Genomic DNA, 21478 nt, shown 5'->3' on the forward strand with positions numbered 1-21478 from the left:
TTTTAAATACCCAAATTGAACTTCTGAAGTTAAAATTACAATGTCTAACATGAAAATACATTGGATGAGATTAACAGCAGATTAGACACTAAGAAGAAAAGATTTGTGAACTTGAAGACAGCAATAAAAGCCATCCAAATTGAAATACAAAGAGAAAAAAAAACAATGAAAAGAAACGAGAAGAGCATCAGGGCATTGTGGGACAACTTCAATCAGTCTAAAAAATGAAATGATGCTTCCAAATGTAAAAAAGAATCCTTTAAATTGTCAAAGAGCCCATCAGAATTTTTAATATCTGTATTAGAAAAAAAGTTCATTTTGCTGCTTAAGTTCCAGCAGGCCAATCTTTGTGATGAATCCCTTGGGATGTTGCCAATCCAGACAGGCAGCTATTAAGGTGACATCCCAGTCATCCAGGGACTTACCATCACGTCAGTCATTTTGTTACTGTTTTTAATAATGTAAAATACTTGACCAATGAGGATTCCTTTCAGAAATGCAAAAGTTATTCAACAACAGGAATCCTATCTACCTAAATCATTACATTTATAAATTAAGAAGAAAACCCACATGATTTTATGAATTAATGTAAAAAGGTGTAAATGTAAAAACATTAACTAACACAGGAATAGAGAGAAGCTACCTAAACAAGATGAAAACTGTTTACCAAAACAGAATTCTATTTTTAATCATGATGGAATAATAGAGACTAGATGTACCTTCCCTCCTTGCACAACTAAAAGCTGGACAAAACATATGAAGCGAAAGTTTTCAGACACTGGACAACATGCAGTGCAAGACTGTGATCCCTGAGAGAAAGACAAGTGAAATCAGCCCTGCAAGTACCCCCAGCTCACTGCCTGGAGAATTTCCAGACTGACCACAGAAAAAATAAAGCAAAACAGAGTCCAACAGTCTCACTGATTAAGGAGACAAAGTTCAGAGTTCCAGCAGGGCAAAATGAGAAAAATTTGTGAGGCAAAGTATCAAAGAAAAAGAACTGCAGAAAGTGAGGGTTCCAGAGATCTGCAGAGCAGTCCCTCAAGACTTTGGCTGAGTACTGCTATGCGCTTGTGTAAGGAGACTACTGAGGCTGGGGAAAGAACAGCAGAGAAGACTAGGCAGAACAATTTCAGGAGTTCACACAGGACCAGAAATAGTGTTTTCCCTAGCCAGTTTGAGAAGATCTCCTAATACGGTGGGGCATTGGGTACAGTTCTCAAAAGCATATTGCCTCAGTGGGGCCAGATTAGCCCTCAGTGTAAAAGTAAAGTATCTAAAGGAATGTTTAGAAATCCAGCACCCAATAACATAAAGTGTACAAAGTCTGGCATTCAATAAAATATTACGTAGTATGCAAATAAGCAGGAACATAAGACCCAGTACCGGGAAAAAAAAAAATCATTCTATAAACATAGACCTATATATGACCCAGATGTTAGAATTTGTAGGCAAGGACAACAAAACAAGAATTATAAATTCACTCCATATGTTCAAGAAGTACAAGAAAGCATGAGTATAGTCAGGAGAAAAATGAAATGCCTAACTAAACTTCTAGAAATGAAAAATACAATAACTAAACTGAAAAATACATTGGCAGGATTAACAGCAGATTAAATGCTATAGGAGAAAAGGTTTGTGAATTTGAAGACATAGCAATAGGAACTATCCAAATTAAACACTGAGAGAAAATATAAGCCAGAAGAAAACTAAACAAAGCATCGGTAAGTTGTGGGACAATATCAAGTAGCCTAACATATACATAACTGGAGTATCCAGAAGAGGGGAGGAAAATAATACTTGAAAAAAATGGCCATTTTTTTCCAAATTTAATGAAAATAATTAACCCACATGTGTTAGAGTTCTACAAAGAAACAGGAGATATATATATATAGTATTTATATTAGTATTATACTATATATATTTTATATATATAAAATATATTGCAGGTGTGAGCCACCATACCCAGTATATTATTTATATATGTAAATATGTCATATTTTACTAATATAAATATAATATATTGGCAACATATAACTATATTTACATATATAAATATATTAGAGGGAGAGAGAGATTTATATGAAGAATTGGCTTACACAGTTATGAAGGCCAAGAAGTGCCATGATCTGCCATCTACAAGTCAGAGACCCAGGAAGGCCAGTGCTGTAATTCAGCCAGTGATTGAGTCCATCCAGAAGCACTCTCATGGACACACCAAAAATTATGTTTAACCTGCGCACCCCATGGCCCAGTCATGTTGACACATAAAATTTATTATCACAAGTCTACCCTTTGTCAACTTGGCACCCATACACATCTCCTCAAACCAAACTTATTCTCCAAATAAAAATAATAGGTCATAATTCCACCTACCTTAATACTACCCTGGATACAATAAAAAACACAGTAACTTATTTCCCAGATGAGGAGGTAAAATCCTTGAAAGATGTTTACTCTTTGATATCCTATAACACTTGGCTGGGTGCAGTGGCTCACACCTGCAATCCCAGCACTTTGGGAGACCAAGGCAGGCAGATCGCTTGAGCTCAGGAGTTCAAGACCAGCCTGGGCAACATGGTGAAACACCAACTCTACAAAAAAATACAAAAATTAGCCAGGCATGGTGGTGTGTGCTTGTAGTCCCAGCTACTGGGAATGCTGAGGTGGGAGGATGGCTTGAGCCCAGGAGGCGGAGGTTGCAGTGAGCCAAGATCGTGCCACTGCACTACAGTCTGGGTAACAGAGCCAGACCCTCCCTGTCCCAAAAAAAATAAATTAAATTAAATTAACAATACTTAAATAGTATGATATAAAATATTATAAATACACCTTATGTTACATGATAAGGGAACAAGAGCGGAAGGATAACAAAGATACACAAATGTGTTTATAGCAAAATAAGGAGAAAATAGACATGGCAATTACGATCTTTGTTTCTGTAATTGGCCACATGGTCATGGCTGGTATTTACAACTACCCTTTCCCACTACCCATTCTGTATTCCCGTTGCCTTCAGCAAGCACCTCAGCTTTATCTGGTAGGGCAACTTCAACTTTTATTCCTGAAGGGTTTGAGCCATTTGTAGCCCTGCCTGGTCGGGTTGTAGTTTTCTATTAACATAAAACACACGGCATGGTAATACTAAAAGATACCCTAAGGAATCTCCTGTATTCTGGATATACTTACTCTTCCTTAACTCCATTGTGGAACAGTAGTCCAATTTCCCCCTTGGTAGTCAGGACCAATCATCCCAGCCAACACTGTAACTCCCTTGTGTACCTATTAATTGAGAAATATGAGGACCCCAAAGTGGCCAGGTGGAAGTCTTAACTTCCAGTTCTTGGGATCATTACTGTGTCTCCTGGTGGAAATATCCCTTCCTCTAGAACTAAGACCTCTAGGTCAGCAAAGCATAAAGTCAGGAAAAGGAAGCAAAACTTTTGCCAGTGGGTCACTTGGGGTAATAGTGAGTGGTGCCACTCCCACTTTTGTCCTTTGATCTCTTGACCTGTGAATGCTACTTGCTATAGGAGAAACAAGATCTTATATTGGACACTGATTCATAGCATATACAGCCTTCTGGGGAACTTCACTCTACCCCTGCAAGAAATTGCCACCTAGCTGATGTCGTAACTGAGACTTCAAAATGCTATTCCACTGTTTTATCAAGCCAATTGCTTCAGGATGATGGGGAACATAATCAGACCAGAAAATTCCACGAGCATGGGTCCGTTGCTCCATTTCTTTTGCTGTAAAGTGAGTTCCTTGATCAGAAACAATGCAATGCGGAATACTACAATGATGAATAAAGCATTCTATAAGCCCACGGATGGTAGTTTTGGCAGAAGCATTGTGTGCAGGGAAGACAAAACAATATCCAGAGTAAGTGTCTATTACATTAAGAACAAACACTGTCCCTTCTATGATGAAAATGTCCCCACATAATCAACCTACCACCAGGTGGCTGTGTGATCACCCTAGGGACTCCATGTTGGTCTCTGCTCAATGTTGGCCATATCAGGGACTCAATGTTGCTCTCTGCTGTTGGCAGATTGGACCTTCAGCAGTGGCTGTAAGCCAGATCGGCCTTGTTGAGTGGAAGTCCATGTTACTTCACCAAGCATAACCTCCATCACTGCCATCATGGTCATTTTGTTCATGAGACCATTAGGCAATGACAGAGGTAGCTGGGAGAAAAGGGTGACCAGTATCCACAGAACAGGTCATCTTGTCCACTTGATTATTAAAATTCCCTTTGGTGAGTATTCACATGGGACACAAATATCCCATGTGTTTTGTGCACTCAGAGAAGTCTGTCCATATACCTCTTCCTTAAATTTGTCACCAGTTTTCCAATCATGTTCTTCTCAATTCCCTGAACATCCAGCCAAACCATTGGCCACAGCCTGAAGTGATATATAATCACAGGTCTGGCCATTTCTCCTTCCAAGAAAAGTGCACAATCAGATGCACTACTCAAGGTTCTGACCAGTAAGAGGATTTCCCTTCACAGCTGTCTTTCAGGGATATCCCAGTAAGAGGTTCTAGTACTGCAGCTGTCCACTTTTGGGTGGTGTCTGCATATTGTGCAGAACCATCTGCAAACCAGGCCTGAGTCTTCTCCTATCGATTGATCATGGGGAACTCCTGGTAACACCATAGGTGCAGGCAGTGGGAGAGAAGGCAGTGTTGCAAGAGTAGATACCACGAGCATTTGGGTCACTTTTTCATGTAACTTACATGTGCCTTCAGGGCCTGTTCCAACCGGATCATGTATGTACTACTTCCATTTGATGACAGAGTGCTGTGTATGCCAAATTTTATGATTTGGTCAATCAGATAACATCCAGTTCACGATGGGCAGCTCAGGTTGCATGGTAACTTGGCAGCCCATGGTCAAACATTCAGTCTTTACTAAGGCCCAGTAGCAGACCAAGAATTGTCTTCCAGAAGAAAAGTAGTCATCTTTGGAAGATGTCAGGGCTTTTTTCCAAAATTCTAAATGCTTGCACTGTGATTCTTCCATTCATCCCTATCTGCCACTGACACCTCAAGCACCACGGATCCACTGGATCATATGACTCAAGCAGCAGGGCAGCTTGCACAGCAGCCTAGGCCCGTTGCAGAGCCTTCTCTTGTTGTGGGCCCCACTCAAATCCAGCAACTTTTTGGGTCACTGGGTAAATGGGCCAGAGTAACACTCCCAAATGAGGAATGTTGACTCTAAAATCTCAAGAAGCCCACTTTCTTGACTGTAGGAGGGGCCACACACAACAATATACCCTTCACTTTAAAAGGGTTGTCTAGCCATGCCCCATACCACTTGACGAATAGAAATTTTGCTGAGGTACAAGCAAAATTTGCCTGAATTTTAGGCAAGTCACAGAAATGTCTTACCAGTAAGTCTAGAGTAGTTGTTATTTCTCACTCACCAAGTCTAATCAGCATTTAAAATGCTGAGGGGAAAAATCTAAAAAAAGCATCACTAAGATTAGGACAACATCAAGTTGCCTAACACACGTATAATTGAAGTTCCCAGGAAAAAGGAGGAAAAAAAAATACTGAAAAAAGTGGCCATTTTTTCCAAATTTAATGAAAATTATTCATCTAAATATTCAAAAATAGGCTGGGCATGGCGGCTCATGCCTGTAATCCCAGCACTTTGGGAGGCCAAGTTGGGCAGATTACCTAAGGTCGGGAGTTCAAGACCAGACTGGCCAACATAATGAAACCCTGTCTCTACTAAAAATACAAAAATTAGCCAGGCATGGTGGTGGGTGCCTGAAATCCCAGCTACTCAGGAAGCTGAGGCAGGAGAATCGCTTGAACCTGGGAGGCAGAGGTTGCAGTGAGCTGAGATTGTACCATTGCACTCCAGCCTGGGCAACAAGAGTGAAACTCTGTCCCCCGCAAACAAAAAAAAAGACAAGACATACCAAAAGGCAAAAAACACAACTTGAAAAAATGGAGCAAACATCAGAACGAGACTCAGACATGTCAGGGATGTTAGAATTATCAGACCAGTAATTTAAAACAACCATGATACATGTGTGAAGGGCTCTAGTAAATAGCATGCAAAAACTAATGGACGGGCTGGGCGCGGTGGCTCACGACCGTAATCCCAGCACTTTGGGAAGCCGAGGTGGGCAGATCTCCTGAGGTCAGGAGCTCGAGACCAGCCTGACTAACATGGTGAAAACCCATCTCTACTAAAAACACAAAAATTAGCCAGGCGGAGTGGCAGGCACATGTAATCCCAACTACTCTGAGGCTGAGGCAGGAGAATCGCTTGAACCCGGGAGGCAGAGGTTGCAGTGAGCCGAAATCATGCCATTGCACTCCAGCCTGGGCAACAGAGCGAGACTCCGTCTCAAAAAAAAAAAAGGGGCCAGGCATGCTGGCTCATGCCTGTAATCCCAGCACTTTGGGAGGCTGAGGCAAGCAGATCATGAGATCAAGAGATGGAGACCATCCTGGCTAACACAGTGAAACCCTGTCTCTACTAAAAATACAAAAATTAGCTGGGTGTGGTGGCCTGTGCCTGTAATCCCAGCTACTCGGGAGGCTGAGGCAGGAGAATCACTTGAACCCAGGAGGCAGAGGTTGCGGTGAGCTAAGATCATCATGCCATTGCACTCCAGCCTGGCGACAGAGCGAGACTCCATCTCAAACAAACAAACAAAAAAACTGATGGACGATAGAAGCAGAGAGATGGAAATCCTAGAAAAGAACCAGAAAGAAATGCTAGAGGTCAAAAACGCGGTAATGGAAGTAAAGGACGGTTCTGATAGGCTGATTGGACATGACTTAGGAAAGAATCTCTGAGCCTGAGAATATCTCAATAAAAATCTCTATAATTGAATGGCAAACAGAAAAAAATGGGGGAAAAAAGGACAAAACATCCAAGAACTGTAGGACAACTACAGAAGGCGTACATATTTGTATTAGAAATACCAGGAAAAAAAAGAGAGAAAGGAACAGAAAATATATTTGAAATAATAATGACAGAGAATTTCTCCAAATTAATGTCAGATATCAAACCATAGATACAGGAATCTAAGACAACATGAAGCAGGATAAATGCCCCCAAAAAACAATTACCTAGGCATATAATTTGAAAACTAAAGAAGTCAAAGATAAAGAAAAAAATCCTTACATATTTTGGATATTAATCCCTTAAAGATACACGGTTTGAAAATATTTTCTCCCATTCCACAGGATTGCCTTTTCACTCTGTTGATGGTTTCCTTTGCCATGCTGAAGCGTTTTAGTTTAATGCAATCCCAACTTTCTATTTTTGCTTTTTTGCTTGCATTTTTGGTGTCATAGTCAAAACATAATTGCCCAGACGACTGTCAAGAAGTTTTCCCTGTTTTCTTTCTCTTTTTTTTTTTTTTCAGATGGAGTCTTGCTCTATTACCCAGGCTGGAGTGGAGTGGCACGATCTCGGCTTACTGCAACCTCTGCCTCCCGGGTTCAAGTCATCTCCTGCCTCGGTCTCATGAGTAGCTGGGATTACAGGCACACATCACCATACCCAGTTAATTTTTGTATTTTTAGTAGAGACAGGTCTCCATGCTGGCCAGGCCGATCTTGAACTCCTGACCTCAGGCGATTCACCTGCGTTGGCCTCCCAAGTGCTGAGATTACAGTCATTAGCCACCACACCCGGTCCTCTGTTTTCTTCTAGTAGTGTTATGGCTTAAGGTCTTACAGTTAAGTCTTTTGAATTTAATCCATTTTGAACTGCTTCTTGTATACAGTGTGAGAGTCTAATTTCATTCTTCTGCATGTGAATATCCAGTTTTTTTATCACTATTTACAGAAGAGATTATCAGTAATTAAATAGTAAGGGATAGCCTCCCAAAACAAAAAGCACCAGGCCAGATTGATTCACTGGTGAATTCTACCAAACATTTAAGAAATAAATTTTGCTCATTTCGGAAGACAGACACAGAAGGAACAATTATTAACTGATTCTACAAGGCCCGCATCATCCTAACACCAAAATCAGACAAAGACTTTACAAGAAAACTGTCTACCAATATCTCTGATGAACATAGATGCAAAAATCTCCCCCAACATATTAGCAAATCAAACTCAACAATGTATAAAAACAATTATCCACCAGAATAACATATTTATCCTCACTATGCAAGCCTGGTTCAACATACAAAATCAATTAGATAATCATCACAACAAAGGGCTGAGGAACAAATATCACGTGATCATTTCAATAGGTGCAGAAAAAGCATGTGACAAAATCCTACACCCATTCATGATTTTTAAAAAACTCTCAGTAAACTAGGAATAGAGGGGATCTTCCTCTACTTGACAAAGAACATCTATTAAAAACCTACAGCTAACATCATACTTAATGGTGAGAATCATGAAGTTTTCCCACTAAGATCAGAAACAAGGCAAGGGTGTTCTCTCTCATCACTGTCTTTCAACACTGTAATGGGAATCCTAGCTAATAAAATAAAACAAGAAAAGGAAATAAAATATATACAGACTGAGAAGGGAAAAAATAAAACCGTGTTTGTTTGCAGATGTCATGATTACCTATGCAGACAATATAAAATAACCAAGAAAAAAACTTCTGGAATAAGTGATTATAGCAAGGGTGCAGGATGCAAGTTTAATGTGCAAAAGTCAGTCACTTTTCTTTTTCTTTTTTTTTTTTTTTTTTGAGATGGAGTCTCACTCTGTTGCCCAGGCTGGGGTACAGTGGTGCAATCTCAGCTCACTACAACCTCCGCCTCCTGGGTTCAAGTGATTCTTCTGCCTCAGCCTCCCGAGTAGCTGGGACTATAGGTGCGCCACCACACCCGGCTAATTTTTGTATTTTTAGTACAGACGGGGTTTCACCGTATTGGCCAGGCTGGTCTCGAACTCCTGACCTCGTGATCTGCCCGCCTTGGCCTCCCAAAGTGCTGGGATTATAGGCATGAACCACCACGCCCAGCCAATCACTTTTCTTTATATCAACAATGAACAAGTGAAAACTGAAAAACGTAATACCATTTATGTGCTCACTTTGGCAGCACGTATTCTAAAACACACAGTACCATTTACATTAGCACCCTGTAAAATGAAATACTTAGTTATGAATTTAACAAAATATGCACAAGATCTATGTAAGGCAAACTATAAAACTCTGATGAAAGAAATCAAAGAAAAACTAAATAAATGGATAGACAGTTGATGTTCATGAATAGGAGGACTCAATATTTTTGGGATGTCTGTTCTTCCCAACTTGATCTATAGATTCCAATGCAATCCCTGTCAAAATCCCAGCAAGTTGATTTCACAGATATCAACAGAGTATTCTAAATTTTATATGCAGAGCCAAAGCACACTTAATAGCCAATTCAATATTGAAAGAGAAGAGCAAAGTTGTAGGACTGACACACCTGACTCCAAGACTTACTCTAAATCTACGATAATTAAGACAATGTGATATTTGCAAAACAATAAATCAGTAGATCAATGAACAGAATAGAGTCCAGAAATTGACCCACAAAAATATAGTCAACTGATCTTTGTCAAAGAACAAAGGCAATACATGGAAGAAAAATAGAATGTTGTAACAAATAGACATCCACATTTAAAAAAAAAAAAAGAATCCAGACACAGACCTTACACCCTTCACAAAAATTAACTCAAAATGAATCACAGACCTAAATATGAATCACAGACCTAAATATAAAACACAGAACTATAACGCTCCTAGAAGGTAATAGGACAAAATCTAGGTGAGCTTGGGTTTAGCAATAACTTTTTAGTTGTGACACCAAAGTCATGATCTATGAAAGAAAGAACTGATAAGCTGGACTTCATTAAAAGTAACAACTTCTGCTCCGCAAAGGACACTGTCAAGAGAATGAAAAGACAAGCCTTTGGGAGAAAATATTTGCAAAAGACATAATTGATAAAGGACTGTTATCCCCAATATACAAAGAATTCTTTAAAACTCAAAAATAAGATAACAAGAAACCCAATTTTTTAAATGGGCCAGCGAGCTTAACAGAACCTCACCAAAGAAGATACACAGATAGCAAACAAACATATGAAAAGATATTCTACATTCTGTGTTACCATGGAAATGCAAATTAAAACGATGATGAGATACTACTAACACCAATTAGAATGCCCAAAATTCAGAATACTGACAACACCAAACACTGGTAAGGATCTGTAGCAACAAGAACTCTCATTGCTGGTGGGAATGCAAAATGGTACAGCTACTTTGGAAGACACTTTGGAGGCTTCTTACAAAACTAAACATACCCTTACCATACAATCCAACCAGCACACTCCTTGGTATTTACCCAAAGGACTTGAAAACTTATGTCCACACAATTACCTACACATGGATACTTATAGAACCTAACTTTATTCCTAACTGGGAAATATTAGAAGAAACCAAGATGACCTCTAGTAGTTAAATGCATAAATAAACCATGATACATCCAGACAAAAGGGTATCATTCAGCACTAAAATGAAATGAACTATCAAGCCATGAAGCGACACGAAAGAAACTTAAATGCAAATTACTACATGAAAGAAGTCAGTCTGAAAAGGCTACATACTGTATGATTCCAACTATATGACATTTCGGAAAGGCAAAACTATTAAGACAGGAAAAAGATCAATGGTTGCCAATGATTGGAGTGGAGAGAAGGATGAAGGTGGAACACAGGATTTTTAGGGCAGTGAAACTACTCTGTATGACACTGAAACAGTGGATGCATGTCATTACACATGTGTTCAACCCCATAGAATGTACGGCACCAACAGTGAACCCTAATGTCAACTATATCAATGTAGGTTCATCAGTTGCAACAAATAGGCCATTTTGGTAGGGGTTGCTGGTCGTGGGGAGGCCATGCATGTGTGAGTGCAGGGGAAAATGGGAAATCACTGTACCTTCTGCTAAATTTTGTTTAGAAGAGAACAGAACCCAACCTAGTATGTTCTATTAATAACAATTATTCTCATGGGGGCTGAAGACATTAAAAACAGGTGGGTGGGGTCAGAAGCTTACCTGAGAGAAAATGGAAAGGAGAGAAAAACAAAAAGGACCAAGGAACAAATGCAATGAATAGAAAACAAATATCAAGATGACGCACTGTAACCCAAGCATATTGGTAATCTTGATATTAGTTATAAATGTACTAAACAATTATATGCTATATACAAGAAACCCATTTTTGCTCATATTTAGTTTTTATTTTGATTTTTTTAATGCTGCACAAGACAATATCTATTTTATTATTTCTTTTATTTATATGCTGCTATTTACTGAAAGTGAGAGGGAACTTATGTGGCCTTTTTCTTTTTCTGTAGGCCGCCTAGAGCTTTCTAAATTTGGAATACTTGATCAAGCTGAAAGAAAAAGGGAGTTTCACAAAATCAATGGGGGTGGGGAGGGGAAGGTTGCTCCATTAATTATGCCCTGTGGTGGTTGATTAACTGCTTGTACAATTATGTTTCACTTGTAATAAATTACGCTTAGAGTGCTCCTGCTGATGAAGGCATCTGAGCTGAATAGTTACATCCAGGGTACAAGTGAAGGGACAGTGGCATTAGCGGCAGTTACGTCCACTAGCAGGGCCAATTCTCAGAAAAGTCGCAGCCGTGTGGGCCCTCTGGGGCTTGGGAGTAGCATCCTCAGGAGTAGGTGATGAGCAAATTCTGGAAAGTGGTCCCAGAAGTCAGGCCTCGGCAGCAGAGCAGGTCTCAGGTGCTTGGCATGCAGTCGGCCTGCTGGCTGACGTGATCTTGCCTGGGAAGCATGGGACACAGTTCATGGGCTGGTACTGGTGGGAGCCAGGGTAATGGGGTGCACATCCACCCTCCTGAAACAGGTCAGGGTCACCGTTCTCTTTGTCTAAGGTATTATCTGAGCTCGTGGTCTCACAACCAAGAAAATTAAAGAGCATGGACACAAAGGGTGAGGTTGCAGCAAAAATTTAATAAGCAAAAGAAGAAAGCTCTCCACAGAGGAGAGGGGTCCCAGATGGTGGCTGGGTTACAGTTGAATTCAAAAGCTTTTATAAGAAACTGCTCTCATCTCTGTAACCGTTTAACTTTTCTAATCTATAAAACTGTCTGCATAACTCCCCTTATCTATATAGCTGTGGGTATGTCTCTAGGTAAGCACACAGTACAGCTTTTTGTTCGTATAAGTGTGAGTTTAAGTAAGCCCCCTTCCTCCCTGGGCAAGTTCCCTTGGAGCCCACCATGTACATGTCTGAAAAGGGGAGAAACTTTTTCCTGGGAGCTCGCTAATCATACAAAGAACAAAAACAGCCTCTGTGCTGGCCTTTGCCTGCCTTACCTGTTTATCTGTGGCTTATGTGTACAGCTGCAGTCTGAATTTTTTCCAGGCTGCTCTATTTTTGCCTGTAGCTGTGATTTTTCAGACAGGCAGCTTCACAATTTTTCAGACAGGCAGCTTCTCCAAGGACTAGTCTGTTAGTTGTTTACCCAACTAATTTTTCCATTCCTTCTCCCTCGTCCCCACCTTGAGGAGTGGAAACCTTAACTGCTGCTAGGGAGACTGGGTGCTGATTTTTCTAGCTACTTCCCACTGGAGAGGGGCATTGTGTGGGTAACAGCAGCTAGGATTTTCCCAGGGCTGGTTTAAGGGTCCTCAGAAGAAAGATGCATTTATGCATGGTTCCATTTGCATTACCATTTGGAGCTTGATAGCCTCTAGGCAAAAAGAAACAATTTGGGTTATTAGAGGACATGTATTAAAACAAGACAAAGTGGGTAAGGACAGCTTTAAAAAATCCCGAGGCTGCTGACATGCTCTGATAACTGGTGGCTACAGTTATGCCTGTTAAGATTTGGGTGCTTGAGCTTGGCTTTGGTTACCTTTCTTGGTCGTACTTTCCCAAAAAGGAAACCTCTGGGTTACAGGTACTCTATTTATTCTTATTACCTGGCAGGTTTGTAGTATAATTGCCCAGAACTGGAATATTTTTTTTTTTTGCCCATCCCTTTCTGTCTCTTCTAAGCTGCAGCTGGAGATCGCTCATTGGTTTACAGGAATAAGCAAGGTTAGTTTAAAATGTAGGCAAGAACTTAAAAACAACTAATGAGACTAGAAATTAATGACAGCTGTGTGATAAGTTTTGAAACATAATTTCTCTCTCTCCAGTCCTCATTTTTATTAAAAACAGATTGTGATAGGACTGAGTTGTTTGCAAAATAAACTTTAGTCTTATACCTGGTCTGATTTTTTGCATAAAGTACAGCAAGAATAATTATTTTTACTTAGGCCTTTCAGATTGGCTCTGAATGTGTGTTAGTATTATTCCTAAAATACAACTTGAAGAAGATTAGACTTCGTTTTGTCAATTCCATGTACCTAAACATGTCAAATAATGTTCTTTACCTCTCTTCTAGGTGCTCCAGGGGCCCTCTGTAGCACCAAAAAGCTAGGGGTCAAGAAAGAAAACCTTGAGACTGAAGTTTGATTTGGGGAAGCCTGTTAAATATGTTAGAGTTTCAAAGCACTTAATGTTACGAAATAGAATTTTAGATTATCGTAAGTTATTTGTTTTGCCAAAATGATGGGTCAAAATTTTGAAAAAGCAAAAAACATTCATTAGCTTTTACTATTACATGAAAATCCTGTTCAAGAGAGAAAGTTCAATTTTACCCTTGCATTAGTCTACTATTAATGTTAACCCCAATTTTTATTTTTATTTTTTTTGAGACAGAGTCTTGCTCTGTCACCCAGGCTGGAGTGCAATGGCACGATCTTGTCTCACTGCAACCACCACCTCCTGGGTTCAAGCAATTCTCTTGCCCCAGCCTCCCAAGTAGCTGGGATTACAGGCACAAGGCATCATGCCCGGCTAACTTTTGTATTTTTAATAGAGACGGGGTTTCATCATGTTGGCCAGGCTGGTCTTGAACTCCTGACCTCAGATGATCTACCAGCCTCGGCCTCCCAAAGTGAGCCACCGTGCCTGGCCTAACCCCAATTTTTAATGAAACCTTATAGATGATTCTATCCAACCTTAACCAGTTTGACCATGAGGTGACATTCTCACAAACCTTTTATAACCATTTACAAATGTTGCTAAAGAACAGATTAGTGTCTTAAAAAACCTTGTTGTACTTTTACTTCAATGCTCAATTTACAGAAAAATCGTTTTTACAATTTTTCCCCAATTTGCTTAAACCTTCAGCTTTATCTAATTTAAGACAGTTCTTTATCCCTAGGCAAAATGTACACTTCCATGCCTTCTTATAATCTTTTACTAAAAACACATTTTACTGTTTTTACACACCTTGCATGTAAATATATTCTCAGTAGTTTCAATTACATGTCATAATGGTAATGCTTAGCAATTTTTAACTTGAATGTAAAACCTGGTAATTTGTTTCAATTATGTGCGAGGTGCAGATTAAGTTTGACTCCTTCCTACATAGTTAGGGGCATAGTTACTTCCATATGTTCCCAGGCCTTACAAATTGCGAAGCAAGCAAGCTGACAGTTTTTAAAGGCCACAGGAACAGTTCACAACCTTAAAACATTTAGCAAACCTAGTATTCGACCTACATAATTTGGACTACATCTTCACACCTTGAAGACATTTGTATTTTACCAACAATCCCTAAGTCTGTTCTTATTTTTAAAGATAAAATAAGAGTCATTACAGCTCTTACTTCTCCTTTAAAAATATTTTATCCAAGTGCTTATCCTTTTTTAAGTTAATTAGAGCTCTTTTTATAGACATCACATACACATCACACATATGACTACACAGACAGACGGAAGAAGATCCAGCAGCTCAGGGTGGAGGCCCTTTAAGAACAGGGCCAGGAATCAGAGAAATGCAAATCAAAACCACAATGAGATACCATCTCACACCAGTTAGAATGGTGATCATTAAAAAGTCAGGAAACAACAGGTGCTGGAGAGGATGTGGAGAAATAGGAACACTTTTACACTGTTGGTGGGACTGTAAACTAGTTCAACCCTTGTGGAAGTCAGTGTGGCGATTCCTCAGGGATCTAGAACTAGAAATACCATTTGACCCAGCCATCCCATTACTGGGTATATAACCAAAGGATTATAAATCATGCTGCTATAAAGACATATGCACACATATGTTTATTGCGGCACTATTTGCAATAGCAAAGACTTGGAACCAACCCAAATGTCCATCAATGATAGACTGGATTAAGAAAATGTGGCACATATACACCATGGAATACTATGCAGCCATAAAAAAGGATGAGTTCATGTCCTTTGTAGGGACATGGATGAAGCTGGAAAGCATCATTCTCAGCAAACTATCACAAGGACAGAAAACCAAACACCACATGTTCTCACTCATAGGTGGGAATTGAACAATGAGAACACTTGGACACAGGAAGGGGAACATCACACACCAGGGCCTGTCGTAGGATGGGGGCAGAGGGGAGGGATAGCATTAGGAGATATACCTAATGTAAATGACGAGTTAATGGGTGCAGCACACCAACATGGCACATGTGTACATATGTAACAATCCTGCACGTTGTGCACATGTATCCTAGAACTTAAAGTATAATAATAAAGAAAAAAAAAAGTAAAAAAAAAAAAAAAAAAAAGAATAGAGCCAGGAAAGCATGTAGTTTCTAGAACCTGACAGACAGGCATGACTGTAAGACAAAAACAGATTTCGAGAGGGATTTATTCACCTTTAATTCCAGAGGTTCCATGATGAAAACAGATTTCTCCCAAAATGGGATCTGCGGTGCCTTTTCTGTTTTCCCAAGGAGTTCTATGCCACCAGAACTCATCTTAGGGCCTTTCATGCATGTGCCAAGAGTGTTGAAACAGAGTAAAGAAAAGTAATTCAGTCAACTGAGAAAAAACCTTTTCCAGAAAAAACAAGATATGAGGGGAAAAAAGGCCTTTTAATATACCTATAACTTGGATATCCACTTTTAATTAAGCTGAGCACTCTTTAAGAAAATGCTTTTTATTAATTAAAACTTTACAGAGAATATAAACAGTGATTCTTATTCCTTGTACCGGTTTGCACCACTACCCATTCACAATCATGTTCAGGTTCTCCAGTTTCTTCTGGGAGAAAGTTGCTGGGTCCAGGCAAGGAAAGGTTCTTAACTGGACTGTAGATCCCTCTAGCAGCAAAGCTTGATATTTGAGGGAGCGATCGTCTGTTAGCCAGAGACTCCCCTAGAGGACAGCAGTTCTGCTATACTGTGTGGGGTGCAAACAGTTAAGTTATTCCCCATGGGTTAACCTGGTGGCCTCTGGCACCAGCAAAGCCACCACTCCAACTGCTCAAAGGCAAGCTGGCCATCCTTTAGCCACCAAGTTCCTCACTTAAGTAACCCACTATCTGTTTAGCTGACCTTGAGCCTTAGTTAAAACTCCCAGGGCCATTTCATTCCTTTCTAACACATAGATACTGAATGCTTTCTGTATGGGAAGATTGAGGGCTGATGCTTGAAGCAAGGCTTGTGGCTGAAATCAAGGCTGGTGAAAGGCTTTTGAGTTTTGGGTTCCCAAGTTAGGGAGCAAGTTTCAGCACTTGTGTTTCTTTTATGAGGTGGTATAAAGAGCGAGCTATTTCACTGTATCCAGGTACCCACAGTCTGCAAAACCCTGCAATGCCTAAGAATCCCCTCAACTGTTAAAGGAAATGGGCTTAATCCTTTCCTCACCTGGTGCTCTGGCCCCTTTTGATAAGACTAGGCCTAGATAATTCACTGAAGTCTGACAGAACTGAGTTTCAGATTTTGAGACCCTATATCCCCTTTTTAGCTAAGAAATTGAGAGCCTCAGTGCCTTCCTGAAACTTCCTCAGTTGGGACACAGAGGAGAGTGTCATTTACATAAAGTTTCAACTTGAGGGTGAGAAAAAATTAAAAAGATCTTGGACAGGGCCTGTTTCAGCAACTTCCTTTCAATATCAGGAGCTGCCTGAGTAATAAACCTGTTCTTTATTGAAATAAAAAGGTTGAGGCCAGGTGCGGTGGCTCATGTCTGTAATCCCAACACTTTAGGAGGCTGAGGCAGATGGATCACTTGAGGTCAGGAGTTCGAGACCATCCTGGCCAGCATGATGAAACCCCATCTCTACTAAAAATACAAAAATTAGCCAGGCATGGTGTCAAGTGCCTGTATTCTCAGCTACTTGGAAAGCTGAGGTAGGATAATCACTTGAACCCAGAAGGCAGAAGTTGCAACTCACCATTGCACTCCAGCCTGGATGACAGAGGAAGACTCCATCTCAAAAGAAAAAAAAAATGGTTGAGGGATTTTCATCTAGTTTTTGATCTATCATGCAAAGCTTGGAATAGTTAATAGGTTTGGCTTTAGCCCTTTCAAGCCTTCCAATATACACATTTCAAAGGGTTTCCTTCTCCATTTTCTGATGTTATCATCATAGTCCTATTTAGGGTCCTCCAAGGGCACTGCTACTTTCCTCATTGGATTCCCTTTCCCTGGTACATTCTTCCAGGACAGTTTAAATGCTTGGGTTAAATCCTGGAAGGCCTCTGTGAGTGAAGTTGAGGCTTGCCCAGAGCAAACTTCAGGGCCTGAGGGTTAAAGGAGATCCAGGTTGCACTCGAAGGGAGTGCAGGCTTGAAGATGGGATGTTACCCATTTAGAAAAAAGGGAAGAAGTGACCCAGGGTGGAGGGAAAGGCCAAAAGGGCATCCCCCTTCACCCATTTTCTCCCATCATCTGGGTCCCAGTGACCATCATAGCCACTGCCCCATGGATGCAAGCATGACCTTCATCTGCGGATATAGAGGAGCTAGTCAGCAGGATTAGTCATGCTGGCCTGCACGAGGCCCCAACCCTTTGCCCTGCTGGTTTCCTAGACCCATTTGGCCCATAAGGCTCCCAGGATACCCTAGGTGTCCAGGAGAGGTTATATTTGGGTGAGACCCTTTAAAGGAAAAAGTGTTTCAATACTATCTCTGGCTTCCCTTGCTATGCCCCTAGCAAAACACTGAAATCCCAGAGAATGGGACCAATTGACTTCCAAACATAAAATCCCTTTTGTTTAAATGCCAGTGGAGTTGGATGTAGAACAGATGTCTCAAAAGAACATATGAATTGAATAGCTGTCCTCTCAACTGTTAAAGGTGGAGCTTTGCTGTTTACAGATGGGGCATGGAGCCTGGTCCTAATAGAGAGACATAGGAGGCAGATGAATTCGGAAACTGGAGGTTTTGGATGAAGGGCCGACAGGGCCCCCATGGAGGGAAAAAAAAAAAATCCCATCCCAATAGGTGGCACTGTAGGATCTGAAATATTAGGTAAGGCCTCTGACTCCAAATTCTTCCCAGACAGAAGTTAGAAAAAGAGGTTTGAGGCTTAATAGGCTGTCCCCATAGTATGACTTCCAGCAGAAGAAAATTAACTTGTCTCATAAAGGAACTGTTTAAATATGTTGGGCAGTGCTGAGCTTTTACATGGAGGGAAGAAACAACCCAGATGGAGAGGCAAGATACTCAGTGTATTAATCTGTTCTCATGCTGCTAATAAAGACATACCTGAGAATTTATAAAGGAAAGAGGCTTAATGGACTCACAGTTCCACATAGCTGGGGAGGCCTCATAATCATGGTGGAAAGAAGAGCATGTACAGGGGAACTCCCCTTTATAAAACCATCAGATCTTGTGAGACTTATTCACTATCATGAGAACATCATGGGGAAAAACCCGCCCTCATGGTTCAATTAACTCCCACTGGGTCCCTCCCATAACACGTGGGAAGTATGGGAGCTACAATTCAAAATGAGATTTGGCTGGGGACACAGCCAAATCATATCATTCTGTCCCTGGCCCCTCCCAAATATAATGCTCTCACATTTCAAAGCCAATCATGCTTTCCCAACAGTCCCCCAAAGTCTTTACAAAATCATTTCAGCATTAAACTTAAAAGTCCACAGTCCAAAATCTCATCTGAGACAAGGCAAGTCCCTTCCAATTATGAGCCTGTAAAATCAAAAGCAAGTTAATTACTTCCTAAATACAATAGGGGTACAGGCATTGGGTAAATACACCCATTCCAAATGGGAGAAATTGGTCAAAATGAAGGGGCTATAGGCCCCATGCAAGTCCGAAATCCAGCAAGGCAGTCAAATCTTCAAGCTCCAAAATGATGACCTTTGGCTCCATGTTTCACATTCAGGGTGTGCTGATACAAGAGGTGGGCTCCCAGTGCCTTGGGCAGCTCCACCCCTGTGGCCTTGCAGGGTACAGCTTCCCTCCTGGCTGCGATAAACATATAACTGCATTTCTGTATTTGTTTTTTGACATCAGTGTATTGTTTAACACACACACACCAAGGATTGATTGAAATTGCATCAACTCTATAGATCAATTTGGAAAGGATTAACATTATTACTATAATGAGTCTTTCAAGACATGAACATAATATATGCCTTCTTTACATAGGTCTTCTTTAAGTTCTCTCAATATTTTTTTTTACAGATTTCAGTGTAGACGTCTTACACATCTTTTGTTAGATTTATTTAATAATCATTGCCTGTATCAATTGTTTTATTAGGAATTGCCAAATGATTTTCTAATTCTATCATTTATTATGCATTCATTAGCTAGAATTATCCTATAAATAAAAACTCTCCTTCATTCTCTAACACTATTTAATTTTCCTGATACACCGTTCATACCAAAGATAAATGCTTATTTCCTTTTAATTACTAATTTTTTAACAAATAATTTGGTGCCTTAGCAATCTCCAAAACTGTCTAGTTTTATCTATCTCTTTTGAACTATAAATTAATTTTTATATATTCAATGTTTTTATATATATTCAACATGTTTTTATAAGTTGTTGGCATTATGTTGGGTTTTCAAATTATCCCATCGTTAGAATGTCCCTTCAAGCTAGCTCCTGTTTTCTCTTGACAAACTCTTTTTTTCTTTTTCAACCTAGGTTTCCCCAAGTTAGAGCCCAAAAAAAGGACTTCTGTGTAAATAGTGCATTTGGGAAGGTGATTCCATAGAGCAGGAGCGAATGCCATGGGGAATGCTAGGAAGGGGGGACATGTTGGCCACTGGGAGCCTTTTTCTTTTTTTCTAACTAGTACTTTTTGAGGAGCATTTTAAAACATGTCTCAGAATTGTCCACCTAATGGCAAAGAGGTAAAGCATTTATACACCGGCTACTACGCCTCACTGATCAAGAGTACCCTCCTGGGTACTTTTCACCCAAATTCCCAGTTGCACATGCATGACTATTAGGTGGGTTCCTACCAAGTTTCTATATCTTACAAAGAGTCAGATACGCCCCAGGGTGGAAAACAAGTGATCAGTAGCACACCCAGACAGGAAGCATTATCTGTTTATCCCTGTACAAAACCTGTCAAAGCTTGCATGAACAACTGACCACAGCTATGACCAAAATAAGAAGTGAGGCTGGGAGGACACTGAATGTTGCACAAGAGGTGTCCGGTGTTGTTCACTCTGAGCTATTCATGCATCTCACAAGTCCAGTCTATCACAGAACCTCCTTCAACAGTGATCAGCCACAATTTCTGCAAGGATTCTATGTAAGTGGTAAGTTGAATAAATTACAGTTCCCACTGCTCAGCAGATCCAAAGGCCATGATTGGGATAGTCATCACATGCCACCTTCATCCTCACTTCAGCCTGCAGCATACTTCTGAAAAGAAGTTAATCTCTTCTGAGGGTTTTTTTTTGTTTTGTTTTTTTACCTTTAGTATACATGTGATTGCTATATTGTAAATGCAGGTTCCTGAAAGACTGTTTCTGTAAGCAGAATGATGCCGCACAAAATGAAAAGGTTTTCCTATTATTCCAGCAGTATCTTGTCTTCAAAGAGTAGTCCATTACATCTTGCCTTGATTTTTAAGGTTGTGTTCTTGGATGGAAAGCTTAACTGGGTAGTAATTTCCAAATGTTCTTTATAACCACTCTGTATATTATAAGCAAAATTGTTTCATATTTTGTTGTATCTTTTTCTGTTTAGCACTTTATGCTTTTTAGTCTATTGCATTTGAGAATGTAGTTTAGAAATTCTTTCACTGTTAAAGCCATGTGAAAACTAATAGAGGATAATGAAAATGAGTGTATATTATTTTGTGTTTAACTTACTTGTTTGTGGTGTGTGTAAACAAAACATTAGAAATATATTGTCTTTTTATAATAATACTCTTTGACCTCATTTAAAGTGATATGCCATGAGGTCTCAATGATCAAGCTTATGTTTATTCTAGTGTGTTTTATTCTAATACCTAAGGAATTCAGCCAACTTTGTTTCTATCATCGGATAGTCTCAGAAAATAATGGGCTTTATCTATATTACTGCCTCTTTTCAATATTTAAGAGAATAATTGTCTTCTGGTTTCTACTGAGCCTAGTAATAATCACTAAAGACCTAAAAAAAGTGAGTAATTTTTTCCTTCCATTAGAGTATTTGAATAGCCC

The 21478-nt window shown here is 39.9% G+C and overlaps 1 long non-coding RNA gene across 1 annotated transcript in view; it reads right to left on the reverse strand.

Moving 5' to 3' along the window:
* LOC129008146 (uncharacterized) overlaps positions 1-21478 on the reverse strand; it is a 175101-nt gene that overhangs the window by 142932 nt on the left and 10691 nt on the right. The gene's annotated exons all lie outside the window — the stretch shown is intronic.

The sequence above is a fragment of the Pongo pygmaeus genome, chromosome 9, assembly GCF_028885625.2.
Source record: "Pongo pygmaeus isolate AG05252 chromosome 9, NHGRI_mPonPyg2-v2.0_pri, whole genome shotgun sequence".
Classification (NCBI taxonomy): Eukaryota; Metazoa; Chordata; class Mammalia; order Primates; family Hominidae; genus Pongo; species Pongo pygmaeus.